Genomic DNA, 17,288 nt, shown 5'->3' with positions numbered 1-17,288 from the left:
CATACACAGATGTGAAGAGCAACCCAAATAGTTGTTTAACGAGAACTTTCGATTGGTGTTAATGGCAGAAAGCGAATCTGGACGGAGTGTAATTGATTGCTAAGGCCATCACTAAGCAAAGTCTCTGACTGTAGCAAGTTACAGGTTTTGCGGCTCAGTCCTTGTAATATTTGGTGTTTGGCACAATTCAAAAGTTCCCAGTTCTACCCGGTGGAGACGTGCCTGCACAAAGCCCATCTCCTTAATGGCTTCCTGGCTCCATTTTAAAACCCTTTCATGCAAGTGACCCCATTTCATTCCACCTTTCAGATTCTTTTTTTTAACAACAGGAAAAGAGGTCTAACTTTCGGGACTGATGTAAGTTTTTCGTAATTTCGGCCAGATACCAGTTACATTTAGCAAAACTCACTGGGCGGTGCACTTAACATGTGTGAACTCTATGTTCAATCATTCACTGTTCGAAAAAAAATGTTATCAAGTGACGATGTTATTTTATTTGTTAGGTTTTATTTAAAGTATCCGTTGGAGTTCGAACTCTCATTTCATCTCGTTTCTTAGCTCGTCTAAAAAGGCCCCAGTGGCGCTTGAAACTTCTCAACCAGAAAAGCCTCATCGTTTCATTTTTGCAAAGACACCAAATACAAGGCGGCACCTCCCTCACCTCCTTCCAGACGTAGGGCAGTCAAGCATCTCAGTCAAGTCAAGTCTGAAGACCGAGACTTCAGCATGCACGGCGGAGGTTCCCTTTTTCTCAGCGCAGAGCTCTGGAATCGCGGGAAACCGTGCTCTCGTGCCGCAGGCAAATGGGGCAGCTCGCGCAGGTTTAAATCTAGCACTCGCCACCACCTCAGGAGACCCTGCTTTGAGCGGGATTGGAACCGAGGCTGCTACAGGTACAACGCAGAGCACTAAAGAGCTATGAGCCGGCTTGCAAATGCCGTGCTTTAAGCGGTCCTAAATGGCCTTCATGTATATCTTGTCTGCCTGCCCCTCCCCCCCCCGCCCCACCCGACCCCCCCCCCCGAGCTACAAGTTCTAACACCCTTTTCGTTCTTTTCCGTTCTTTTTTCCTTCCTTCGCTTCAACTACGATACAAGACCCATTCTCATCTCTCCGGGATCTGGCCCCTTACGGCTGCCAGGCCGCCGAGGAGGTCTTGTTGACCCAGTACGCGCCTCCGCAGCTTCCCTGCCTCCTCTTTGCGGCTCCCTTTTCCCTCCACCTGCTGTGGGCCCCCGGCCCACGCCGACCCCCCACCCACCGCACTGAGCACGTACGCAGCGGAGCCGAGCTGAGCGCCGGAAGCTCGAGCCGGCGGGTGGCGCGCGGTTCGTCTTTCCCGTTGCTGCCGCTGCGGATGCTGCTCAATTAACTGGATGGGTAAGTTTGAAAAACAAATTTCCGCTTTGAAAAGCTTTTCACTATTTCCATTCTCGGGGTTCTTCAGTTCCTCAAGGGCCTAAAAGCTAAAGACGACCAAGTAATTTACAAGTCCCAGGAGAGCGTCCTGGTGAATGTCTGACCCTGTTCTCGGCGTGGGGACATTAGAACGACCATCGACCCGACCCCTGCCGTCGTGGAACCTCCCTGCCGGGCAGAGGAACCCGAAGGAAGTGGAAGCACCCCACCAGCCTCGAAGGTATCTCCGAATGGTGGGCTCTCCTTCTGACCAATTATGCCCTTCCTACTTCCTCCAGGCCTCACATTCGTCCTGGGTTAGGGGACGAGTGCCGATGAAGGGTGGTCTGATGAAGGCAGAGAAGAGGGAAGCGTCACCAGGCGAGCCCACCGGGACGTGTAGCTAGCTTCCCTCGGGCCCCTCTCGCCTCGGCCCCGGGGACGCTAGCTAGCATTTCAGGCGGGTGGGGAGCAAGGCAGAGTGGGGCCGCTGGGCTGCCCTTTTGTCTTCGGAATCTCTCACTCACGGTTTTCACGCGATGAACACGCTTTGTCAACTCCTCTCCGGTTTTCCGAGGCATTGGAACTTGTTTCCTTGTCTAGAGTGCGGCACGTCCCCGAGGTTAGCAGGTACTTCCTACCTAAGGAGGCAGGGGAAGGGTGGAGCGCTGTGTCTCTGTGGCGCAATCGGTTAGCGCGTTCGGCTGTTAACCGAAAGGTTGGTGGTTCGAGCCCACCCAGGGACGGGCTGCTTCACTTTTTGGCTCAGTTCCGCGTGTTTCCTGCTGTTTAGTTAGCACCTGCACATTTCCTCACATAAAGTACACATTACTGGATTCTGGGCCCTAGCCACCTCACAGCACCTAACCGTTCAGAGCCACCCCCCACGTCCCAACCTCATTCTCTGACGGTATCTGCTGGCCTATCAGCAGCTTTATACCTCTACAACGCCAACTTCTCAAACAGATAGAAAAACCCGGTTCTACCTAGTGTGGTAAAACTCTGTAGTCCGCCCTGAAAGATTGGATGAGTAAGTGAAACTTTTTGTGACTCCCATCTTTTTTTTTTTTTTTTTATTTCTAAACATGATTGCCTTCATTGTTCAAACTGCTTGCCTTGGGAAAATTGGTCCGGGGGCTGACATTTTTTTTGGAAAAAAAAAATGCAAATTGTTCATTTTTTAGAGCATTTTTAGGTTCACAGCAAAGCTGAGGGGAAGGGACAGAGATTGCCGCACACTCCCCTTCTGCCCTCCCCCCCAAGCATACCAAACCGCCCCACCCCCACCACACTGACCAACCAACGCGACCCACCAACCCACCCCGTAACACCCCACACCACCACACAACTACCAGCACCACACCCCCACACGCACCCCAACAAAACAAACCCCCCCAATACCGCAGCCACCTCTATTCCAATCCTTACTCTCAAACTCATAACCACTAAACTCTTCCTTACAAAAGATATTGGGGAGGAGAGGGGAGGGGGGGGGAGGAAGGTAGGGCGGGGGGGGGTGGGGGGGGGGGGGGGGGGGGGGGGTAATAGGGGTGGCTGGGGTCCGGGGGGGGGGGGGCACACCCCCCCCCCCGGGGCGGAGCTTTTGCGGGAGGAGCGGGGGGGGGGGGGGGGGGGAGGGGGGGGGGTGGGGGGGGGGAGGATGGGGGGGGGGCCCCTCCCCCCCCCTCCCACTGCAGTGCCCTTTGTGCCTTTGTGACAACTCAGGAATCTATCCAAAGTCCATAGTTTACATTAGGGTTCACTCTTGCAGGGTGGGTTTGGACAAACGTATCCGGAAATGTGTGCACCGTTATAAGTATCACACAAAGTAGTTTCACTAGCCCAAACATCCTCTGCGCCCCCTTTCTGGCAACCACGAATCCTTTTCCCGTTTCCATAGTTTTGCCTTTTCCAGAAGGTCGTGTAGTTGGAATCACACAGTATGTAGCCTTTTCACATCGGCTTGTTTCACTTACTGATACGCACTTAAGATTCCTCGATGTCCTTTGGTGGATTGGCAGCTCATTTCCTTTTAGTGCTGAAATACTACTTCATAGTGTGTGTGTGTGTGTGTGTGTGTGTGTGTGTGTGTGTGTGAGTGACAGTTCCTTTATCCCTCCACCTGTAAGGGACATCTTGGTTGCTTCTAAGTTTGGGCAATTGTGAGTACAGCTGCCTTGGCATCCGTGTGCGGGTTTCTGTGTGGGCATAACTTTTCAACTTCTCTGGCTAACAGGGAGCCCGGACGCTGGCTGCTATATTAAGAACATTTTTAGTTTTGTGAGAAATTGCCAGACTGCCTTCCACGGTGGCTGTACCATTTTGCGTTCTCACCAAGCAGTAAGTGAGAGCTCCTGTTGTTCCCCCATCTTCGCCAGCCTTTGGTGTTGATGTGCCTCAAGTTCTTTTTCATGGGGAGTAGGAGGCCAACCATGGTGTCCCGTCCCCAGGGAGTGCCTGGATTTGGGCATTGCTCTATCAGTAATGTTGTGATCAGTGGATCCTCATCATCATTGTCCTCTGCATTTGTTTGACAGAGGCATTTCTTCCACAGTATGCGTGATACGTATTTAACCTCTTCCATATTGCTTTTGAAATTGAGTTGGTTTTATGGTTTTATGATTACGAATTCCTGTACACATATTTTTGGCCACTTGTGCAGGTACTTCTACAGCGTACAGAACTGGAAGTGCAATGACTGTAGTATAGTGTTCATATGCTGCTAATTTGGGGAAGTCCTGCAAACTTGCCTTCCACGGGAGCAGTACCAAATCACAGTCCCAGTTTATTTCCCAAGCTATCAATGTGCCGTTCTTCATTACCTTGCCCACACCGCAATCTTCCTGAACCCCTTACACATAAGACTTTTTTCTTTCAAGGCCCTGAAATCTCGCTCAGCATTAGATTCATTTTAGTCCACCTCGTCCGTCCCTAGCACCAGCTGCTCCTGTGTGTGTACTGATGTCTCCGCTTCCCCTGAGCTGTGATCATCGAGAGGAGGACTGTCGGGTTTTCCCTTGGCTGGTAACGAAGAACCATTCCACGTCCTGGTTGGCCAGGGTTTTCGTGCACTGATCGCCCAGCCCCAGCCTGGCTCTGGGCTCCTCTGAAGGCTGCCTGTGCCCATGCCTCAAGGGAAGGCTTGTGGAGGGAGGCTCCTGGGCTCCGCTCATTACCTCCCTCATTGACTGTCACAACACTACTATCTCCTTTTACGTTCTAGTTACATCCTGCCTGTGGCTATTCCTAGTGGTGTTTCCGTTACGACGCTGATATACAATTGAGTCTAAAAAGAAATTTACTAAGTAGAAGCTGTAAATCAAAGTATGGAAACTCTTCGGTAATCGGTGATAAAGGTACATGGCTGTGGCCAACTATGAAAGTGCTGTGTTCCTTAATGAGCTTTGAGAAGCATGATTTTTGTCTCATTCTTATGCGATCTCCTCTGTCCCCCTTGTCACTGCAGGCGCACTCCCTCTTGCCCTGAGGCTTAAGTAGGTGGGAGGGCCTCAGCTGTCTGCTCCACACTTTGAACATAAAAGGCACACTTGACAGGGATTTGTTTTCTTTTGTTTTTGTTTTTGTTTGTTTTGGGGAGCCTCTCTAGGGAACTTCCTTGTTCAGACCATTAAAAAGAATCAAGATTTAGTAAATACTTCGGTTGGGAGATGTGATTGCATCATCCCGGGAGCCATGGAGTCTGTTTCTGGGGAGGACTAAATCGTTTTGTTCTTTCTCTTCTTCATTCCGTCCATTAGTTGCCAGTGTTAAGTAGGCCTTACTTTTAACCTTCTCTTTCTTTTCAACGTCAGGGAGGCTGAGCCAGGAGGGGACGGCAAATCTTGGTGAAGGCTTCTCAGCGCGCGCTGGCAGGCTGGCCAAACACGAGGGCTCTGGAGGCAAACTGCCTGGCCCTGAGTGCTGGCCCTCCCCGTCACAGGGCTGGGCCCCTTGGAAAGTCAGACCAGCCTTTCAGTGCCTGAGTGTCCTCACCTGCAAGCAGGGGTGCTGATAACCTACACCGTCTCGGGGTTGTTACGGGGACTAGATAGGTTATGCTCGGTACAGCACCCAGGAACTGCGTGCTGCTCACACGGTGACGCTCGCTCGGAGAAAACTGCCAGTATCATTGTAACTAAGACTTCCGTTTTCACTTCTAACCGCACCACTGCTGACTTTCAGCATTCCCCGGAATGAATGAGGAGTGTTAAATGGTTCCCATGGGCTCTCCGCCTCTGTATCAGTGACCAGCACCTGGAAAACTGGTCGCTTGATAATTTCCATGGTGAGTTAACTGACAGGACAGTGCAGCAGGGAACTGGATCCAACTTGATCAAATTCTCGGACCTTGGACAGGCGTGATGAGTGTTCAGCTCCAGGTAGACAATCTTTTGCCCGTGCTTCTAGCAAGAGCTTTTGATATCCAGTCAGACTTACCCGGGGGGTATTAAAAGAAAACTTCAGCTATGCACCAGTGACCCCCGGTACCCCCACCTTATTTTAAGAAAAAAAGGTCGTCCTTCTACCTCCATAGCAGATCTTATCTGGTAGAACAAGTTAGAACACGGCCTCTTAGCATGAAGTTCTTGCTACGAAAGTGAGCAGACACATCATGGTCGCGCACCTAGGGAAAAGAAATATAATGACGTGATATATGAATGGTACAAGGAAATACAGTCATTTAGTCCGAATAAGTGCGACCATACACTTGGCAGATATGACCCTGATGTCCCCCATTACCTACCATCTCAAGGGGAGAGAGTGAATAGAGAAGAGGAAACTCTCAATGGAATTGAGACTTATTTTCTCCCTTCTGCGTTTTCCGGCGGCCTCAGTTAAGTTGGCATTTGGATGCATTTCTTCGGCAGGTTAACAGGAGACTAGTGTGAAGGGGAGTAGTGCATCATTGTAGAATAGAGTGACAAGCTTCCGGAGAGTACAGCGAACTACACCTACTAGTAGAGCGGTGCTCACATAAGGTCTGGACAGTAGAAGTAAGTGTGGTAGCGCGGTGGGTGGTGTTTGGGAATCGTCACGAGCCTCACAGATCCCCAGTCCCAGGGAATCAGACTTGCTCGTCAGGGTTCCAACATCCTTAATGTGGGATACTTTGACAGTGGAGCTTGGACCCTGCCTATCCCTACCCCTCTATCAAGTTGCACATATAAGCAGTGATGCAACGAAGTGAGCTTGTGAATGGGGCCAGCAGATTAGTTGCAGAAAGAGGAGAGTAATTTGGCAGCTACAAACCGTGAGCTTAGTGGCGTTTTTGAGTGGACACCCAACTGACGCTCGCGGATATCATATTGGTCGGAAAATTGAGGGGCCCAAGGAATACATACTCAAGGTGCGCAGGTGGGTAAGGCCCTCGGACGTCAGCAGCACAGCAGTGTGAGCAAACTAGCTGTAGATTGAGGCTTTTCCTGAGGGCGAACCAGCTGCAAATCAGCTTCGTCAAGGATTAGAGGTGATGCGCCCCTCTGCTGCCTGCTGGGGGAGAAGGTGAAAGATCTTCAGAGAAACAACATCTCCAACCTGGCTGTCCTTCACACCACGGGTTCATCATTCAATCACAGTATTCTAGGATTGTAAAGGAAGAGAAGAGAAAGAAGGCAAACCGTAGAAACTGCCTCTTGAGATCTTGAGTTCTCAGATAAGAACTCAAAGCGGTAGGTTTTAGGGGGAGCCTGGCTGGCTCAGTGGGTAGAGCATGTGACTCTTGATCTCAGGGTTGTGAGTTTGAGCCCCATGTTGGGTGTACAGGTCACTTGAATAAAATTTCTTTAAATTACTTAAAAATCAGGGGCACTTGGGTAGCTCGATTGGTTAAGCATCTGCCTTGATTTTGGCTCAGGCTCAGGTCATGATCTTAAGGTTGGTGAGATCTATGGGGCAGATAGCCTTGGCATTGGATTTCCCGTCCGGTCTCTTGCCTCTCCTGCTCTTGCGCTCTGTCCCTCGCCATAGCCTTGTTCTGTCGCGTCGCTCAGAGTCCGTGTTCAGTCATCTCTAAAATAAATAAGTTGAAACGTTGAAAAAATATATTAGCTATACCAGTATAATGCAATAAAAGACAAACATCACGATTACATCTGATACCGTGCAGATTTTCTAGTCCCCAGGCTTCAATCCCATCTCACCTCCATAACTGAAAACCCATACCTGCTCCCGAACGCCTCAATATAAAACTCCTCACCCGCATCCCCAACGCCACACTATTATCTCATACTAAGGCAACTAAATACCCCACGACCGCCTTGTCATAGAAAACTTGTTCCGTGTCAATGGTACACGGCCTGATGACGCGCAGAAATCCGCCAACTTAGTTTTCCCAAAATACTCATTACTCCCTCCCCTGACTGTTAACTAATCCCTTCTCGATTCCTCAACCTCCGTCGCCCCGCCGTGCCGCCCACAACCGGCGTTCTCTAGCCCCCCGCAACTCTTCTGGCCCTTTACCTTAAGACCACCCACTGTTTGTAAACTAGAAACATATCACCGGTGTTCGTTCCCCTCTCCTAATGGGCCTGTACCCCTCAGCTCCAGTGACGTCATCCCCTCCCCCGATCTCCATTCGATTACACTTTACCAACCCCCCATTGCAATGCTGCGGAACGTGGATATCACGTTAGTCACATGAGTCCACGTACCTGGACCTCCTCCTTTTCACACATGGTCCCAAGAACTGCTGAACAACCAAGGGCAGCTGAAAACAATCACAGCAGCACCCAGATTGGGGTGTGGGGAGGAGGGGACACTCCTATGACATCGTCCAAAGACTGGGAGCTGAAATCTCAGCAAAAACATGAAAAACAAGACCTCAATGAAGGGCCAGAGCAGTATGATTTCCAGCCACCACGTGCTGTCCCCGACCCAGTATTCGTTTTCAAGGGGTGAGTGTATGTGAAGACCTCGGGTCCACATTAGAGCTAAACGAAAGAAGGAACTGAGCAGAAGTGCAAAGATGGGTAAACTCATTCCGGTCATAGGAAGTAGACTGCACGATGTCACAGGGGGAGTAAACTGTGTGGCAAAAGGAAGGGAAGGAATAGGAAAGGAAGGGTATAAGTTGAAGGTAAAGGCTTTATGTGACGTACTTGAATGGGCAAAGAATTGGAAGTCAACTAGACGATTTGTGGCACCTTCCCCTCACACTAGCCTCTCATACTTCCCAGTTACCAAAAAGTCCACTGATAAAAAACCATACAGAAAAGTCAGTTTGGGTTATACTCCATGGGAGTGTCACCGTTTTATTGAGGACACGAGGAACGTCTCCACATTTTGGGCTCTGGTCATTTATGTCTATTGTTCTACGAGTTTGATCCGCCGGGTGTCGAGTTTGGCTCTGAGCTGACGACCGGTCGAGAGCCTGTGAGCCTGGGCCCCCCCCTCCCGGATTCTTCTGTGTTTCCATCTCTCTTCTGGTTGCCCCTTCGTGGCCCTGCTCACGGCAACTGTGGTCACTGTCGTCTGTCAAAAAATACATAAATAGATAAAATGGGTATTTTTGAAATAAAATTGAAGGGCCAATAACGTCAAAAATGAGGTAAGTGGGAGTTAAGATAGTCCAAGTAGAAAGGCAGTGCAATAATTAGCTACAACGTTGAAGTACATGCAAGACCAGTACTACAGGTGTCCAGACTAATATATGCAACATATCCATCAGCCCGGGCAGTTTCCCAGCAAATTATTTCAAAGAGGGAACCACTCTTCTCTGCTAATACTTCCTGGAAATGGAATCACCCAGGAGTATCAGATAGGTACATATAACTATGCGAGGGGCTTATCCGTATTACCGCCTAAACCCTAGTTTGGATGTTTTTACTACAGAGTACTTAATCCATTCTAAACATATACAAGGGTTTGTGTATCACCTCTGTTGAGGGGCATTTGGGTTGTATCCGGTTTTGCCTAGTATGAATGATGTTGCACGAACGCTGGTGTAGAAGCCTCTTTGGATGTTGGCATTCATTTTTCTGGGGGAGCGAATAGCAATATTCCTAGGTAACGGGGCAGGTCAGGTTTTTCACTGTATGAGAAACTGCCAAATATTAGGAAAGTCGTTGTGCTAAATTACAGTGCAATCACGATCACGCAGTAATACCATACACACTCCAATGCGGGAGGGAGAGAGGAAACCGCTTTAAAAATACCTATTTTTCTAGGCTTTCCGTCTTCACTTTGTTCCCAATGCTGAAGGCCCCCCTGAAGGTGGCTGTGGTCACACCGAGTCTCACCACCAGCCTATTCGGGAGACTCCAAGGCAGCCCACCCAAGAATCACTCAAAACGCCAGGTAGGAAGAGACCTTCCCTCCCCAGTCGTTAGGGCTCTGGCCACTCTTCCCGCTCGGTGTGCACACTCAACTGACTCGGTTTCTTCCGTGGCTCTTCCTTTTCATTGGGTGGATTCCCGTCTGGTCCGTGACCTTAGGAGTTTCACTGGAGGCTGTGTGGCGCGCGGTACCTCCTGTCAGTGCTTGTAAAAAAAAAGCAGCGCATTGGTGCAGGAGCCCTGAGGGTAACTCTGGCCCTTCGCCCAGGGTGGGAGTAATCCAGGACCGAAGAGACTCCGGTTCTCGTGCCGGGAGGGCCGCGGGCGGCCGCAGTGCCAACGGGTGTGGCGGAGAGGAAGAGCGCTTGCAGTCGTGGTGGCCTCGACATTTGCCGGTTTTTGACGTCTAGCCCCTGGCATGTTCCTTCCACGATCCTGTTAGGTACGGTACTACGCCTGTCGTTCGGTGGCGAAATGGTCCTCTGTGCCAGTGCTGAGGGCGCTATTGGTACCCGTCCGTCGTGGTGGGCGGGTGGCGGTGGGCGTTTGCGTGGGTTCCTTTTGGGTGCGGTGCCGCTTGGTGGGCGCGGGTCTCCTCGCGGCTCGGGCCGTAAGGGGCGGCGGCCTGTTTCCTAGTCCTTTTAGGGCGGTTCAATCGAATATAGTCGGCGGGCCCGATAGATGTGGCCGAAATGCGCTTTTTTTGGTGGTTTGAGAGCCGGAATACCCAGGCCGCCTTCCTCGTTTCGTAGTGTAGGTGGTTATCCACGTTCCGGCTCTCACGGACATTCAAAGGACCCTCGAGGTTCGAACACCGGGGCGGAAACAGCATTTTTTTTTTTTTTGTTGTTTTTTTTTTTTCTTTGGTTTTTTGTTTTTTTGTTTTTTATATGGTTATATTTTTTTTGTTTTTTTTCCTTTTACCACTACCCCCCCCCAACCCCCCCGTCGCCCCCGCCATCTATCTATTGTCCTTTAAAACGCAAAAAGAACGAGGGCCGGAGTCCCACCGCCACCTGAAAGCCTTCTCAGCACTCGACCACCAGGCCTGGCCGCTGTGTGTCTGCTCCCAGTCACCTTGGAGAGCGGGCCACACCCACTTAGTCACTCCAACAAGGGCACGCAGCACGAGGCCCACTTCAGGTTACCTCTACTTCCACGCATCCGCTGACCTGCTCATCTGGCGCCTCCGTCTGCCCGACGGGCTCACAGCGACCGTGGCTCTGAAAAGCAGCACGTTCTTCCCTGGGCGGCACATTTGCGCAACAGGTGTATTTATTTGCCTGACAGAACGCAAAGAACACAAACCAGCTGCACGTGGGACCCGAGCCAAAGACGCGTAGGTGAGGAGTTTCAGGCTCCACCTAATGAGCCCATGGGGACACCAAAGGAGCCCGTCCCCGTGCCGTCGTCAGGACAGCTCTGGAGCTACTTCGGAAGTCGCCAAGTAGAGGGACTCCGCCCCTCCCCCCCGCTGAGAGCCGAGTCCGCACCTTACCCATCAGCAAACGAGGCTCAGAAAGAGAGCACGGCCTTGGCTCTGCAACACACACGGCTCCAGCTGGACTAGAGTGTGGCACAGGCCAGTCACCTTGTGGTCAGGGCCCAAGGGGTCGCTGAGGCTGGAAGAGGCGGTGAGCAGCAGGGCAAGGGCTGGGAGCCTTGTGCGGCTGCATCCAGCCTTGCGCCGCTGGGAATCGCCTCCGCTTGTGCTCTGTCCGCCTGGGAAATGTCACCTTGACTTTCAGGGTTTTCATCTGCAGGGGCCGAAGCAGGGATCCTGTGTGGGTGGATTCCCCGGGATCGGATCGGTGGGATGGGATTTGGATTTTTCACCGCTACTGCTCAGGTTCGATTCCGATCCAGGAGACTTTGTGGCGCTGTCTCCATACTTAGGATTTGCCTTTTCATCCCCCAGAGTCTGGTGTGCACCCAGGGACGCTTGCAGAAGTGGCTGTGCACTGAGCCCCTAAAATACGGGAGGTCAGGAGTCCGGGTCCTTGTAATGGCCAGGCTGGGAGAGGAGAGCTGGGATGAGAAGCCAGGCCAGCGGCTCCCTTCCATTCACCTCAGAAACCCAAGGTCTCACTTCAAGCGTTTTCCTCTAAAGAGAACCTGGCACTTGACTTTGTCACTCCTTTCAAACACACAAACAAACAAGCAAACTTTGAAACATACCAAAACAGTTGCCAAATTTGGGTCCATTCCGTATAGTCGCCGTCACCCAGGTGCACCATTAACATTGGCCCCGGACATTCTTGTTTTCCTGTTCCCCTCCATTCTCGTGATCCTTGTTTGCCCATTGTACAGACAGACTTGTGCAGTGGTCCATCATCTCCGTATGATTGAATGGTGTTTCCGCGGTTTCTTCCTTGTGCCTTTGCAGTGTCGCCGCAGGAACCAGGCCTCTGCAGGACCGGATTTCCTCCATGGCCAAGGGGAGTGGCTTTGGGGTGTCCCGTGGGAGGAGAGCCCTCCTGTTCCTGTCAGGAAGAGATCACAACCTTTTCCCTTCAGGCTGTAGAGAAAGCTTCAGGCAGGCCAGGGCGGTTCTTATGCGGGCTCTCTTCTGGAGAGGGCAGGCCAGGAAGCGTTGCCCCTGTGCTGTTTAGGGGAACACGTCCAGTTTGTCCGTGCCCGCCAAGAGCACTGTGCGTGGCTTGCCCTCGAAGGGTCTGACACGCTCCATGGTGGCTTTGGTGGGCAGTGGATCTAGGGTGAGCCTGAGCTCTAGAACCCCCCCACCCGGGGAGAGACCCTTCAGGGAAGTGCAGCTGCTGCCCCCTGGATCCTCCTGCCCTCCAGGCTCTCCTGCCCTGCAGGGATCTTCAAGGGTCCTGGCCCAACAGAAGGTGAAGAATCCTTTCCCCGTGGTGGGAGGATGAGGGGGAGCGGGTGGGAAAGTCTTCAAGGGGAAGGGGAAGTTTTCAAGAGCTTTCCAGGATTGTCTGCCTTGGCACTGTCAGGTAGGTGGCTGCCCTGTGATAATGGTGCTTGTTCTTATCTCGTCACTGTCCTTTGAGCTGTGTCCTAGTGAGCTCCACTCAGGAGTACACCAAGCAGACACATGGCGTACCTGTTTGTGGTGTTTTTCTCCAGATTTGCGGCCCCTGTCCCCGAAGTGGTGTAGTGACTGACTGCTATTGTGTTCGCTAAAGGACGCGCAAAGGTGGGTGAGTGCAAGGACGCTATTGATGGGGTTTTGTCCCCCTCACCCTTTTCTTTCTCTGCCTCCGCCCTTCCTTCCTTCTCTTTCTTTTCTTTCTTTTTTTTTTAAAGATCAAGATCAAGAGTCCCATGCTCTACGGATTGAGCCAGCCAGGCACCCCTCCTACTTCCTTTCTTGCTGAATCTGGAACCCGGGAAAACAGACAAACAAAAAACCCTGTTTAGATGTAGATAAATTGCTCTCCGTGCACTCAGGTACAAGGGGAAAACATCAAGTGGATAGAAAGGATGAATCTCGAATACGTTTAAACACTTTAAAGGATTTTAATAATTTACATATAATGGCATAGAACATGTTTATATCATGTCATATTTCTAAAGAGGACTTTTTGTGTGCATCCGACTGGTTTAATAGTTGTGGCCTAAAAACTGTTTTATGTTGTCTTCCAGGTTTTCTAGTAATATAGAAAATATTGGTAGATATATTCTAGTTTATACAGGTCTTGGCTTTATTTTCTCTTCAAATTCCTGGTGACACTTAGCCACCTAAATTTCCTATATTGGTTTTACTGGCCCAATAAGCGCACTTCAATTCCAATAGTATTTAAGGAGTTTATACAATATGAAATTATGTGTTTCAGTACATTAAAGAGATCCTATAAGATTTGTAAATGGAGAGTAAGTCTTAGAAGTCTGGAACTCATAGTGACTTAATTATTCTTACAATATTTTGGTTTAAAGGTTTTGAAGGTATTTTATATTTTTTAAAATTCCACACATTTCATTTCTCAGTTATGTGTCGAGGTCAATTTGTAATATTAAGGACCTAAACTGTTATCTTTACGTTTCTTTTTCCAATGATATTAACCTGAGGTTATATTAAATGTAATCATCTTAGCCTAGAGTCTTTTCTAATTAAGGTAAAAAAACAAAACACTTTTTAATGATAATGCGCTGCACTACAGAAAGTAGACATCATTATAGAGTAGCTTGGGCAACAGGTTCCGGTTTAGGAGTGTGTGGGTGACCTTGTAGGAGATATTGGTGAGGTGTTGAAAAACACATGCAACGTCTTGCTCGTGCAGGAAGTAAAGCGCTGTCGAGTGGAATAGTAGGAGCAATCTTTTAAAAAGATATGAGTGGATCAGAGTTCCCTGAAAAAGAACTGGGAGCTTGGGGGGGGTAAAGAAGGCAATTTTTGAGGAGACAACAACAGAAGGACTTCCAATCATTATAATGATTGTAAACCCACCGATCCAAGGAGCCGAATGAACATGACGAATGAGCACAAGAGACAGGAAGAAAACCGTATCTAGTCACATCATAATTGTATTGCTCAAATCCATGGAAAAAGAAAGCAAAAACAAAAACAACTGTGCAGAAGCACCCAGAGGAAAAAGACATGGTACGTACAGAACACAAAAGTAAACGTGATGTCAGTTTTCTCCCCGGAAGCGGTGCAAGTGAGAAGGCAATGGAGCAGCATCAAAGTCAAGGTGGAATTCTCTGTCTCCCCTCCAAAAAAGGCTTTCAGAAATGAAGGTGAATGACATTGGAAGACATACAAATGCTGAAAGACTACATCACCAGCAGACCCACACCACAAGAAATGTTAAATCCTCCAGGAAGGACACTGATACCAGATGGGAATCTGCATGTAGCCAAACGGATAAAGGACACAAACAGAGATGGTAACCGCATTTGGGGAAAATTTATATGATATATATATATATATATATTTATTTATATTTATATTTATATTTATATTTATAATTTATTATATATATTATACATATATATATGAATATATAACATATACACACACATACATATATATACATACATACGCACACATGTATACATATATGTGCACCCACACACATATGGTTTTTAAATTATTATTTAAATCTCTGAAAAAAACATGGAGCAGATGAAACGAAAGTGATAACGATGGGTTTTGGGCTTTCTAACATGCAAAGTGAAACGCGTTGATAGCTGCAGCCTAAAGGTGGGCAGGGGAGTAATGGGAAGAGGCATGGAATCACTTGGAGGGAAGCTGGCAAGTTACAGATGTATATGTTATGAAGCCCAAAGCAGTAGCTGAAATAACAAAAGAAAGAGTGATAGGCGATAAGCCCACGGGGCGGGGAAGTCGGATCATACAAAAACCATGTAAATGCTATGTTATTAGAGCAATTGCTCTTCTAGGACTCTACCCTGTAGAAATGTTGGTACAAGTGACCAAAGATGTGTACAAGAATGAGGACTAAAGCAGTGTTTGTAACCATAAAATTCTAGAACCAACTTAATGTAAAAGAATCTAAGGAAGGGGCAAATAAATACTAGCACAAACAAAGGGTGGAAGAAACTGCATTGTTGGAAGGCATTCAGAGGGTTCTACTCTTTCGAGGACTTCTGGATTCCCAGCGACCGGTTCTCCTCCAGAGCTCTCCCGCTCTCATCCGTGAGGACCTTAGGTCCTCTGGCTGTGCTGTGCGCGAGTGCCAAACGCTTTCTACGTTCTAGAAAAGAACTACCGCGTCCCTGGGTGGGCTCGAACCACCAACCTTTCGGTTAACAGCCGAACGCGCTAACCGATTGCGCCACAGAGACCTTCGGGAGAGGAGGCCCCGCCCACAGCCCGATAGAGAGCACACAAGGCCCTCAACGCTAGGAGGAGCCACCCGCCTTCTGTCTGAGGCCAGCGGCGCCTGAGGGAAGCTGAACGCCGCTGGGCTCCCCGGACGGCTCTTCCGGTTTGTTCCTCCTTCACCCGGCCTTCGGCGGGGCCGCTGGGGCTCCCCTCGGCTGCGGTCGCTGTGGGGGAAGCTGGAGAGCCGGCGGGGTGGGGCGTGGTCCAAAGGGGCAATACGCCAAGAGAGAAGCGGGAAAAGAGAAGCGGGGGAGGCGTGGACGCGGACCACGAGACTTCCTAGGGCGCCTGTGCAGAGCCACCAGCCCAATCCGGGGACAAGGAGAATGGTTTTTGATGGTTTTTCTTCCTCGCGTGTCAGAATGGAGAAGAAGGGAAGGAGAATCCAAGGGCTGGCCCGCAGTTGTCACTGGGAACAAAGCAGGCTGCGGAAACTGGAATGACTTTGCGTACAAAAGTGCTCGCGTCTCGGCGGCCGGGCTTGTTCATCGGGGCCTGGTGGGCGGCGCCGTGATCGTATATGTGGTTAGTACTGCTGCTTGTGGCCGCAGCAAACCTCGGGTTTCGCATCCGAGTCAACGGCAGTATGCTGGAGAGGCACTCGGCCGTTTCCTCTCTTTTTACTTTGGGGGTTACAACCTGCCCGTAGGCTGCTTTCCCCTTAACCTGGGGGACAGAGAGGGGCCCCGTGCTTTCCGCTGCCACTCCCCGCGCCACCAGACGCTTCAATCACCCAAGGAAGGAAGGAAAGGAAAAAACTCTGCCACAGCAGCAACCAGGCTACCTTCTCCGTTTCCGTTGGACTCTGACCTCAAGTCAAATCAACTAAAGGGCTCATCTCCAGCGCCGCTCCAAAATGGCACAGTCCTCGATGCCCTCTACCTGTCCAGCAAGGAGCCTCATCTGGTGGGCTCTAGTTGCTGCCAAACGGCGTCTCTGTGGCCCTCAAAATCTAAAGGGTCTGAAAGACCACACAAAAGGTTCCATCACCTAGGTGACACCTCCTCCATAGACCTGTTTGTCGGCTTGAACCTTGGCCCCTGCGAATCAATCTCTGCCTCCGCGGACTTTTTCCATTCTTGGCTCTCTATGATCCTCCTTAACCGTCCTCACGGTGAGCTCCCTCGTTACTTGCGGTGCGCTCGCAAGGCTTTTAAATGCCTTCGGGCAGCCGCTTTCCACGCCAAAAGGTATTCATCGGGATACCACCTGGAGTTGTGGTCGTGCCACATCTTTGTCAAGAGTGGGGGTGTCCCTCTCTTTATCATGTTGCCGTGCTGCTGGGAGTAGGGCTATCTCAATGTGACTTTAGTATCCATTTCTCTGAGGGCTGAAAATACTGAGCACTCTTTTACCTGCTACGTCGGCCTTGTGTATCTTCTTTTCCCGAGGATCTGTTTCATGTCTTTTACCCATCTAAAACACTTGAGTTGTTTGATTTTTTTCTTTTAATTAGCTGTTTGGGGGAGCTCCTCACACATTATAATGACAGGTTAGGGGGTTTGTATGCTTTCTCCCTTGCTTGCTTGCTTGCTTGCTTGCTTGTTTTGTCAGATGGGTTTTGTGAACACGTTCTCCCTGTCTGTCGCTTGCTGTTTTCATCGTCTTCCTGGAGTCTTTGGATGAGAAGATGTGGTTAATGTTGATGAAGTCTAGGTTATCATGTCTTTTCTTTTAGACGTATTTTTCCCCCTGGGTCTTGTTTACTAAATCTTTGCCTACCACCTAGTCACAAAGTGTCCTCAAAAAGTGCTTTATACCTTTACCTTTTATGTTTTATGAGGCACCTCCAATTA

The 17,288-nt window shown here is 49.9% G+C and overlaps 2 long non-coding RNA genes and 2 other non-coding genes across 5 annotated transcripts in view; 2 read left to right on the top strand and 2 right to left on the bottom strand.

Annotated features, from left to right (window-relative positions):
• The window catches only part of LOC113597125 (uncharacterized), a 28,121-nt gene extending 27,307 nt beyond the window's left edge, over window positions 1–814 (bottom strand). For both annotated transcript variants that reach the window (XR_008295226.1, XR_003417979.2), the window contains exon 1: window positions 662–814. This is a non-coding gene — a long non-coding RNA (uncharacterized LOC113597125). The remainder of the gene's footprint in view (window positions 1–661) is intronic.
• Window positions 759–11,837, top strand: LOC128313976 (uncharacterized). The gene is made up of 4 exons (XR_008295229.1): window positions 759–893; window positions 1,098–1,639; window positions 9,564–9,693; window positions 10,962–11,837. It is a non-coding gene; the product is annotated as an uncharacterized LOC128313976 (long non-coding RNA).
• On the top strand, window positions 2,071–2,144 carry TRNAN-GUU (transfer RNA asparagine (anticodon GUU)). The gene has a single exon. It is a non-coding gene; the product is annotated as a tRNA-Asn (tRNA).
• A 3,541-nt stretch (window positions 11,838–15,378) lies between the features above and the next one.
• On the bottom strand, window positions 15,379–15,452 carry TRNAN-GUU (transfer RNA asparagine (anticodon GUU)). The gene has a single exon. It is a non-coding gene; the product is annotated as a tRNA-Asn (tRNA).
• Between the last annotated feature and the right edge of the window lie 1,836 nt (window positions 15,453–17,288).

This window comes from Acinonyx jubatus, chromosome C1, assembly GCF_027475565.1.
Source record: "Acinonyx jubatus isolate Ajub_Pintada_27869175 chromosome C1, VMU_Ajub_asm_v1.0, whole genome shotgun sequence".
Classification (NCBI taxonomy): Eukaryota; Metazoa; Chordata; class Mammalia; order Carnivora; family Felidae; genus Acinonyx; species Acinonyx jubatus.
The sequence above is the reverse complement of the archived record's forward strand: the minus strand, read 5'-3'. Positions and strand labels throughout refer to the sequence as shown.